We start from the raw sequence: 11231 nt of genomic DNA, 5'->3' as shown, positions 1-11231 counted from the left end.
AGAGCAGGCACAGGCCATTTTTTAAAACCGTTTTCCCTTAAGTAATCTTCACTCATGCCACTGTGAAACCTTGCATTGACCCCGGTTTAGCTTCACTTTGCCCGTTCCCATGGATTGGCAAAGGAAGTCAACAGGCGGAACATGAAATAACATAAGCTGCTTGGAAACCAAACTCAGGTTTCCTGGGTTATATTTACCATATTAATTTCCAGTCAAATGTAGAAATAATAACACCTGTGTGAACAGTGGAGCAGTGGGGGAAAAAAGGAGGAAATCAAGTGTGGCAGGCTACTGAGCCTGTGGTGGGGGCCATGCCAGCAGAAGGGCATTCTGTTAGTAGGAAATACTTATGTCTCATCTAGCTTTTGGTTTCCATGACATCAGCCCCCCCATACACACACCTAATAATGCGGATCATTAAGATGAGCTGATTACTTAAATAGCGCCAGTATATCCTGCATTATTGTAACCTTCTGTCTTTTGGTCTCATAGGCTCTTGCTCTCTATCCTGTCGCTGGGTTTTGGGCACTCAGAGCCACATAAGGAAACATTTGTTCCCAGTCTGGTTGAATAGAGCCTTGTGTTTGAGGTAGTCAAAGAGATACAAGGGGATAGGACATCCAAACAGTCCAACACAAGAGCTCTGCTCTGAAGCCCCTCTCTGTCTGAGCCGGGCCAGTAATGAATGTCCTCTAGTCTTAATCACTCTCAGAGCAAACACTGGAGATATGACTGACTCCATTGTCCTCTCTATGTTTTGTATGTTGAAGCAACAGTTGTAGAGGTCATTGCTTCCAGTAAATATTAGATTTGTTTTAACACAACCAACAGGTGATGACTGCACTGCTTGCATGGACATTTTGAACAGAGGATATTGCCACATATGCATTTATATATTTCTGCATCACACATGTTAGAGTTGTGCCTTTTGATGTGCATGCTAGGCAATTTGTGCAATTTGCTGCTTGAGAATGTCTACATTTTCTCTTCACTCTCTCAGCCTTGCTCACCCTGGATTCCCTGAAGCATTCTTTCTTTTTCCGCCCATCTGTGTGAGCAGTGTTCAGAATAGTTTTGTGCTCTCTGGATATGATTATCCTTGTCACACCAATCTGGAAAACATTTGTGTGCACATTAGCACATACCCAAGAACACACACTAGTGTGAGTAGAAACATGGAGGAGGAAGATGCACAAAGTATTCACTTGCACACATACAATCATGCAGACACACGTGCATTATGCATGTACACACATGGAGAAATAATCCTTTTGCAATTCATTTGGTTTAGTTTCAAGGTGGAGTGATTGCTGAAGATGAAAGCAGGATTACCGCTCCACTGTTTACATTCATCACTTCGATTTAGATAAGAGATCATTACCTCTTAATTACCTCTGCAAGATAATTGCCTCTGCTAATACTTTAATTCAGCCTTGATTAATGATTAATGAGCTTAGGGTGCAGAATGGCTTTTGTGGAAGAAGCGAGGTCAACACAGTGAACCAGATAAAAATGTGTAACCTTCTATTTCTTTCTTTTTCTCAAAAGGAAAAAAATCCTTCACACAGCAGCGGTGGCTTAGGAATGCGAGACAGGAATGCTGTTGAGTTACTATAAAGGGGGTTTGATCACTGAAAACAATGTCTTTGTGTTTTCATCCCCAGCTCTAGTCACGCAATGCTGTGTGCACAAACCTCCAGCAACTTTCAACCCCAGCACACAAGAAAGCCATCAAGTACCTGCAATTGACAGAATTGCGTGCAATTCAGGTACTCCAGGATTGTACTGGAGCACGGCCAAATGGGGAGTAAAGGAAAAGGTGGAGTGGAGCTTTACCTGCCCTAAAGTGTAATACACACCGTCATGTGACTGGAGATTAGTAACAGTGGTATAGTGGAAGGTAAACCACTTTGACGTTCAATACATTTACGCCAGTATTTAGAAAGATGTTATTTCCTAGTGACAAGTTAATGATAGGATGATACAATCTAGTGTATATAGAAAATATTATATATGCCTAAGATGGGGATCCCTTTTTTTGTGAAAGTGTATCCACTTTACTAACATATTTTTGTTCTGTTATTTGTGTCTTTTTTTTTTAAGAGGTTATTTTAAGCCACACTTTATCAAATACTTCCATAATTCACACACTCATTTACAGTATGTTTACAATGTTTTCCTCAGTGTACTTTTTCCAAAATATTTTATTCATAGGAAAATGTAATTGTCTTATAACACAACATGTTTTGTTTTAACACACAATCACAGAGTAAAACTTTAATTTAATATAACTTTCTTTCTGATTTTAGTCTTTGAGGCTACAGTCCATTCCAGGGAATCCACTACTTGTCTTGAGTTTTAAGGGAAGCTATGATCCCAGAAATACAAGCAAGCCTGGAGGTGGTTAAGACATGAAAGTGAGGTAAGAAAGACAAGAGATTCATTCATGGGAAGGTGATTCAAGGCACCGACATCCCTGTATCTGTGCACAGCGACAGAAGATCAGTATTACTCACTCACATTGCTCACACGGGCTCACACGCAAACCTGGGATCAAACTGACAGATGAGTGATTGCACAATACAACACAATTATACCAGCCTATATTCATCACATCATCATTTACTTAGGTTATTATAGCCAGGTAATAAAATAAATTGTGCAATTATGCAAACATTACAATTAATTTAATTTAAATCCTCAAAAAGTATAGTCAAAATTCCAGGAGAAAAACTTTGTTATTAGTAAACAGGGTTGTTTAACATGGGTTCAAATTCTGTGTGTGAAGTGAACATTTTCCCTCACAGGCAAACATGTTTCACCCTCCAACATAAGCAAATTATACAGTACTGTCAATTACACTCTGCTGCCACTATTCTTGTTTTGATATGATTACATTTTATTTGTATTGACTTTTGTTTTGCATTTCTTAATTTTAATCGAATGGCTTACTCCTGATCTAAAAGAAATAGGTAGCATACAAAATCAACTCCATTTACCATCATGCTTTGCGCGCCTACGTTGGCTGAGAGCAGCATGTGCTTCGCTGCTCTGCTCCAACTATGGCTCAGTGCGGCTCAGGCTCTTCACAGGAGCGCATCGAAGTACCGGCTACAGAGACGCTAGCTGGAGCTCCAGCAGGGACCATCACTGCACTGGAGACCAAGGATAACCTGGCTGCTTTTACTGCCTTTTGGAAATAATCACACCGATCAATCTGCTTGATTTACCAAAGCAGCTTGATTGACCAAATCAGCAATCACTTTACGCATTGGTTCTTTTGGCGCATAAAGAGGATTAAATGCTGCTGTTACAGCACTGACACACGTGGAGGAGTTATTGTTATTATTATTTTTTAAACTTTATGATGGCAGCAGCTGATGGATTCAACGCAGGAGTTGTGGAGTTGTATCGTCTTTTAGGATATGAGGAAATAATGTCTCTTTCACGGGATGAGTGGTGTACATTTCTCCTGCTGCCTAAGTCCTGCCGCTGGACCAGCCGTTTGTCGGACAGACGAGTCTCTTGGGATACTTCGCGCGTGTGGCCAGTGTCATAGTTGGCTAACTCTTTGATATGATTTGAAAATCGATATTTGTTGCGGTGGATTTTGGCACAACGAAAGGAATATCCTGGAATATATTTTGAGAGCGATGCTCAGCAGATGGCCAGCTGTTTGGATACTGACAGAACGCATCTCCTCCTCCAGCAGGTAAGATAATTACCTACCTTGAGCACTGAAATGTTTACTTAATTTCTGTCATATTTAATGTTGTCATTGAATTATTATAAGCTGTAAAAAAAGGGTCAGGTTGTTCTGTGATGTTCCAAAGGGTACCAAATTAGGTCTAACTTCATTTTATCCGCTGTTATTTCACAAATGAAACAACAACGTTGAACAGTGTCTGTTTTGACCAAAGGTTCTGTCATTATCTCACCACACACCCATTTGGCCTACATATTCACAACCAAATCACTCTTAACAATCAAACTCCTTTGAGATGAGATCCAGAAGGACAACACTTATTTAGTTAGTCTGAACGGTTTCTGTCGAGGGGGTGTGTTCATACAAAAGCCCTGTCAAATGTGGATTCACCTGTTGATTGGTAGAGCACTGCTCCGTTATAAACCCTTAAAAGTACTCAAATTGATGTATTTTAGACCCATGACTTGAATACTCTATTTTCAAATTGAGCTCTTTTTTCACCTGTCCTACACCAGACATAGCCATACACCTGCAGTCCCAGGTGACAGCATACTATTCACAGAGCCACGGCCTATAATAAGTTATGAAAGGCCAGGTGCAGTAAAGTAAATGAACAGTGTGGATACAGTGACCATAGAAAGCAACATGCAGTCCACTCACCTCTCCCACAGTGACTCCATTCAGGTGAGAGTAAATCTGTCTCCAGAACTTTGCCCACAGAGAGGGCCTTCAATGTGAAGTGACTGTCAGTAGAGCAAGCTGCTGCTACTTGACACACGGCATGTTTATTCTTAAAACACAGAAAGATAATGGATGATGTGTAGATGCTCCCTTTGAGTGGAACCTGCAGGTGCATGTGAACACGCTAGACAATGCACCCTAAAAAGTCAGGATCATATGAGAGAAGTGTTTGTACCTGTTCAGCTTGTAAGCATTTCCATCTTTATTGAGCATACTTGTGACATATGTGGCATTGCATTTCAAGTACTTGTGTGTTCATGCAACTTATCTGATGAAGGAGCTTCCTGCACCCCTTCAGCTCTCACTCCTCAATAACGTCCACTTCCTTAGTAATGAAGAATTCCGTCTATTGTTGGGGCAGGGGACAGAGCCCCACTATATGTCTGTATACAGCGCAAAGCACAGACCGAGCACCCCCTCTCCTCCGACCCAGCACCCCCCACACCCCCCTCCATTAAAAATCTTCTCCAAACAAGACCCCCTTTCTCCACTGAAGAGGGACCCTCTGTCTAATGCCAAGTGACTCTCATGGCCAGCATTGACGGTGGGACACTTGCTTCACAAAAGGAGCTGAAGTGTCAAATAAACTCGGTCAGAGCCCCCGACACACAAGAATTCCTTTATCTGGCACCCTGGGAGGCAGACAAAGACAGACTTTGTGTCAGTGAGCAGGCCTTGACTAAACACTGGGGCTTTTTTTACTCCTCTTCTACCAACTTCTGCCTCCTCTTCCTCCTCCTCCTTTTGTCGTTTGAACGGTGTAGCGGGAGCATGTCTGTTGATGTGACCCCGCTTGCCCAGCATCTGTCCTGCACACAGCCAACATCACCCCTGTGCTGTGTAAGCACCATACAGACACAGATACACCCCTTCAAGCTCACTCTCCTACACCCACTTCTCTGACTGTTAGGCATCCAAGCAGCCAGAATCTTTCAAACTTTTCAGACCTACTTTTTTTTTTTTACATGTTTGTTTATGTCTTCCATAGCTGAAAATGGCCAAGCAAGAATTTACTTTCTCTCAGGGCTGAGTGTGCTGGCTGAGCTGTTATATGATATGCTTGTGGTGAACCGCAGTAGAGAGCCATATACACACACCAGGGTCAGAGTCACTTAACAACCCTGTATTTACTCCACTCAACATTTCCTAAGAACTTTCTCATCACTAGCAATTCTTTGCATTAAGTTTCCGCTGTATTCTCATTTGTTTTAAACTTAAATGTAACCATATTCAGATACTTATTAAGCTACCCACACCACCAAGACCTAGGATGATTAGCTTATGTTTGTTGTTACCTATGTGAATCAAGTATCATACACACTTCAAACTAAACAGACACTCTTTCCAAACTCTATAGTCTGCATCTTGAAGGTAAAAACCTAGTCTGAATGAAGCAAGCCGAGTGCTGGAAAATGACCTCATAAAGTGTTGAGACAACGTTGAAGCAGCGCCCCTGAGTTGTGGCTCTGAGCTGGAGCTGGCCGGCCCCTGTGACAGACATGTGCATCAGGCCCCCAGGCATGCTAATACAGGCCTGCCTGAGAGCGATAGTCCCCAGCACAGTGGTTAAGGTAAACAGATCAAGTTGCTGTGGCCGAGCGTGTTAATGGTGTGTTTATGAGCTTAAGTTGAGTGGTGATTTATCATGTCTAAACTCAAGGCTCACTTTGGGTCATGGCCTTGATGGAGCTCAGTATCTGGCTTATGTGTGTGTGAGTGTGTGTGTGGGGTTGTATGACATTGCACACAGGTGACAACACCGACGGAGCAGTGTGACCCCCGATTGAACTATGTCTTGATGTCACGTCCATTTTTGACCACTGAAGGGACATGTAATACATTAGGAAAACATTTATTAATTACCACTGTTTTTTTAGCATAATATGCCCTCGGCATTACCTCATCAGACCCCTGGGGCACAAGCCCCAAATCGCAGGAAAATATCCTTCCATCATTAGTGTCAGATAACCTTTAATGAGCTCCATGAGAAATATCAGACTGTAAATAAGCTGCTGTGTATTCTTACATATAGACCACCATTTACACTCAGTCTTTGTGCGTTTGTGTCTGTGTGTGTGTGTGTGTGTGTGTGTTTGTGTCTGTGTGTGTGTGTGTGTGTGTGTTTAGAATGGACTCTAAAGTTTGTCTGAACAGGAGAACTGTCATTTATTAGTAGTGCAGGAACAATGGGGAGCTTGTCTCCGGGGTGGTGGGGGCCAGAGGGGGGCCGGTGGAGCTAGGGGAGGGTGGCCTGAGATTGGGCAGCAGCCTCTGACCAAGAACAAGCCCCTGTCTGATGGAGAGAACTGCTGACCCTTCCTGAGTAAATGGCACCTTTGTTTCTAGGTGTATGTGTTTGTGCCTATGTGTTTGTGTGAGACTGAGAGAGGTTTTGAAAAGCTGGGAGCACTGTGTAAAGTTTTCTTTTCCTCAGCGCCTTGGTGATTTCCCCTCCATTTGTGATTTTCTCTTTGCTTTAAGGTTTGTGACAGATTCTCTGGGAACCTGTTTAAGGAATTACATATCAAAACATGTCTATTTATGAACAGGTAAGAATTTGCCCTGAATTATACAATTTTTGTATGCAGTGTTTTGAATGTCAGCTATGAGGACATGAACTTTAAGACCTTTTACTGTCAAGATGCCAAACAGAGGTGACCAATGCTCCCATCATAGTGCAAACTGCCTTCAGTTCTTCACAACAGAGTAGCATGTCTATCAAGCTATATACACACAGCTAGGGACCTATGTGATGCTATGACAACAGACAAATGAATTAGCTATTTATGTTTTCCTTTGGCTTGTTGTGTGGTGCTCTCTTTCTACTAGCCTACCAACAGTTGTCTTCTCTCTCTCTAATGATGCTCATGAGAGAAAGATGCTTTGTCTAAACAGGGGTGGTAAGGAAATACAAGGGGGGGGGGGGGGGGGGGGGGGGTGTAAGGGAGCAGAGAGAGAGGGGGGGGGGGCGGGTAAATGTTGGTGGGTGATGGCAGCAGATTGCTGATTTCCTACAGGGAAACCACAACTTGCATAGAGGGTGGCATGTGTGTGTTTATATATGTGTGTGTGTAGACGAGGGTGTTATCCTGCTTTGGGAGTTATCAGGAAGTGGGAGGCTGAGACAGCTTTTGCTAAAGTGAGAGTGTGGCAGGGAGGCTTTAGAGGAAGTGGTGAACATGAGTGGGGGATTCCTTAAAATGATGCCTCTGGGTCTGACTCTTAAAGCCTGTCTTCTTTGATAAACCTCTCTCTGCACCTGGTGTTTAGATCTTTGAACTTAACTCCATGCATCATGGCCCGCTTTTCCCAATTGGGTGATTCAAATCTGGCACACTTCCTCTGAATTTTTTCTTTTAAATCCTGCTATCCCTGCTCTCCTTGACCTCCTGTGTGAGTACAGCTCTGCAGGAATGAAGTAGAAAGCATTGGGGAGATGGAGATCACAGAAAGGCGAAAGGGAGATGGGAAGAGGACAGACTCTTTCTCCCAACATGCCTCTCCTCGACACACAGAGCAAACAGCAAAGACACACAGTACAGTATAGGGGCATCTCTGTTGGCCCGGACGCCGACAGACAGCACTCCATTCAAACTTCCTCAGCCACAGAAAGGCTGCATGCATCACCCACCTCCCTACAAGGACACTGGATACACACAAGAGTGATTTATATGATATGCTAAGAACAGGCCAAAATGTTGCACTCACTACCATATGTTAAAAGATATTTTTCTTTTATGGTGATGGATCGTCAGGTGTCTTCTTGGCCTTCCTTGCAAGGAAAAAAAACAACTTTGTTTTGCAATGCTTTAAATACCAGATATTCCTCCTCCTGTTTTCTCTCAAACTGACCTCACTTGTTCTTTTTTTGTGCTCTCGTTTTGGAGGGAAAATTCTTCCCTTTGTGTTTCCCTCTCACAAATGTCACATTCCACCAAACCTGTGACCATATTCAGCCTTTACTTTGCTGGGTGTGGGTTGCCACGACAACTCAAGCGCGTTTCAACGAGTCACACCTACACAAGTAAGCAATCCTCATTGAGGAGTTGGGTCCGTTTTTTTTTCATTCGATCCACTCTTTCAATCCTCCTCCCTTTTCTTTCGTTCTCAGTGGGGAGGATAAAGGAGACATTTTCAGTGTGAAGAGGAGCGTGACATTTCCTGTGTGACCTCCCCGGGACACAGCAGACCACCAGGCTCCTCAGACTGTGTGGTGTGTGGTGTGTGTAAGTGTGTGTGTGTGTGTGTGTGTGTGTGTGTGTGTGTGTGTGTGTGTGTGTGTGTGTGTGTGTGTGTGTGTGTGTGTGTGTGTGTGTGTGGTGTGTGTGTGTGTGTGTGTGTGTGTGTGTGTGTGTGTGTGTGTGTGTGTGGTGTGTGTGTTGTGTGTGTGTGTGTGTGTGTGTGTTGTGTGTGTGTGTGTGTGTGTGTGTGTGTGTGTGTGTGTGTGGTGTGTGTGTGTGTGTGTGTGTGTGTGTGTGTGTGTGTGTGTGTGTGTGTGTGTGTGGTGTGGTGTGTGTGTGTGTGTGGTGTGTGTGTGTGTGTGTGTGGTGTGTGTGTGTGTGTGTGTGTGTGTGTGTGTGTGTGTGTGTGTGTGTGTGTGTGTGTGTGTGTGTGTGTGTGTGTGTGTGTGTGTGTGTGTGTGTGTGTGTGTGTGTGTGTGGCTAGGAGATCTGTAAGAATCTTGCTGACAGCTTTAAGTGCGTGTCTTTTTTTAATTTGCTTTGTTTAAAAGAGATTGAATGAGGTCAGTTTAGACTCTACTAAACATATAAAGTGCTATTAAGCTGGATTAAGTGTGCTGACATTTAGATTGTGCACACAAATTACAATGTCACATTAAAGCATGTAGGCTGGGAGGCAGATGCTCCCATGTTCAAGGCTCTCCCAGAAGGCCTGTAGGTTTGGTGGTGAAGCTACCACAGTGATCCCAGCTAGACGTGCTGTGGAAGTGGCTGTCAGTGTCCCTGACCAAAGTCTCAGATAAGCATACAGAGCCAAAGTGCTGTAATGACAGCTAAAACGACTGGAAGTTGTCCAGACGTCAGGCTGTCAACACAGTGCATCACTCATTCAACAGACTGAAACTAGACACATTAATTTTCCTCACTGGGTCTTTCATTAGATTTGTGTCACATTTAAAAAGGATTTAAAATGTTGGTTCTAACTTAAGGGCTGTATAAAATGGTTTTATTACGATTCATTTACATTGATTCATATTTTGACTCTCAATCTTTCAACAATCTTGGTTACAGTATTGTAGTAGAGTCTCTGGTTGGTTTTTTGGGTTGCTTTGTGAATTTGTTAGACTCTGCTGCGCCCTTGTGGACAATGGTGGTAGTAACATCAGCAGTTTACTGGGCTGCATTTCCTCTTCTGGCCACTAAAGATTTGTGGTGCTAATTGAAAACCTTAGTAAGGACATGAAGGGCTTTCAGTAATCTTTGTATTTACATAAATAACAGTTAACCGTTAACACTGTCAGTCATGATCGAATATAATAATTCATAGTATTATATAACGTTTAAAGTTCTGTAATCTTAAGTATAGCTTTGCCAAATTCCTCAGTACATAATCAAAGTTCCTATTTAAGTTTTCTTTGTGCTGTCCCAGTGCGATTGGATATTATGCCAAACAAGAAATAAAAAGAGTGTCATCATTGTTTTTGTTTTTTATATATTAAATCCCTAACAAACCACCTGTCTGTGAATATATTGATTTGTTTTTATAAGTTTAATTGTTTCCATCTCTGTATTAATCCTCAACTTTATTTCTATTATCTAAAGTCAACTTTAAAATTGGTTAAAATACCACTCTACAGCCAACCCACTCAGGATATCCTGAAACCACATCTTAGTTAGGCCTTATGTATACAAATGTCATCATCCAAACTTAAAACATGAACTCCAAACTTATAATGTTCAAAATAATGTACACATTTAAGATTTAGCAAAGTCTTGCAAGTTTTGGCATACTGATTGTTTTTTATCTATGTATCCAAGACCCTCTTTATTTATTCTAAATATTATATAAACATGTAGAAAAATTGTTTTATGTTATTATTAAAGGAGGTGTCATGCTTTTCCGGTTATTACCCGTCCCCTTGTGTGTTATGAAGGTTTTTATGCATGTAAACGGTCTGCAGAGTCACAAACCCTCAAAGTACACCCTGTAGCGAGTAAAACTCTAACACAGAAAATACCTCCCCAAAACGCCTCGTCATTGTCCATTTGATTCTTCCGGGTACGGCATGATGTCATGCCGTACCCGGAATGATGTCATGCCGTACCCGGAACGAAATGGACCAATCCGTGGAGCCGTTACGTTACGTCCGCGGAGCCGTTACGTTAAGCCCCCGCTGATTGGTCCAAATTGACCAATCCACGGACTTCCTCACACACACATCTGTGTGCAGGGAGCAGGCAGCTCAGCTGATTTCTCCTCCCTGGCTGCAGGCTGATAACAGACAGTTGGGATCGCGGCGAAATTCTCTCTGCAGACCCATTCTCACAGCGTTATCAACCTTTTTCTTACTCAATATCAAGCCACACTTATTGTTTTTAATCCGGCTGTGAGTTTGTGTGTGCTCAGGATGAGTTTGGCTGTGTATCGCTATGTATCCTAAACAAGGAAACAACACGGAAGCTCAGCGCGATTCACAACGTCCCGACCAATCAGAGCACACCGTGCTCACAGGGAGGGTGGGGGCTGGAGCTATTGGAGCTACAACGTTAAAGGCAGAGAGTGAAATTCAGTGAATACACGTAGTTTACAGAGATGCTGTATG

The 11231-nt window shown here is 42.7% G+C and overlaps 1 long non-coding RNA gene across 1 annotated transcript in view; it reads left to right on the top strand.

Annotated features, from left to right (window-relative positions):
• Positions 1–2460: 2460 nt before the first annotated feature.
• Positions 2461–11231, top strand: part of LOC117492708 — a 56341-nt gene continuing 47570 nt past the window's right edge. The window contains exon 1 of the long non-coding RNA XR_004556884.1: positions 2461–3712. This is a non-coding gene — a long non-coding RNA (uncharacterized LOC117492708). The remainder of the gene's footprint in view (positions 3713–11231) is intronic.

The sequence above is a fragment of the Trematomus bernacchii genome, unplaced genomic scaffold (genome assembly GCF_902827165.1).
Source record: "Trematomus bernacchii unplaced genomic scaffold, fTreBer1.1, whole genome shotgun sequence".
NCBI classification, from domain to species: domain Eukaryota; kingdom Metazoa; phylum Chordata; class Actinopteri; order Perciformes; family Nototheniidae; genus Trematomus; species Trematomus bernacchii.
The sequence above is the reverse complement of the archived record's forward strand: the minus strand, read 5'-3'. Positions and strand labels throughout refer to the sequence as shown.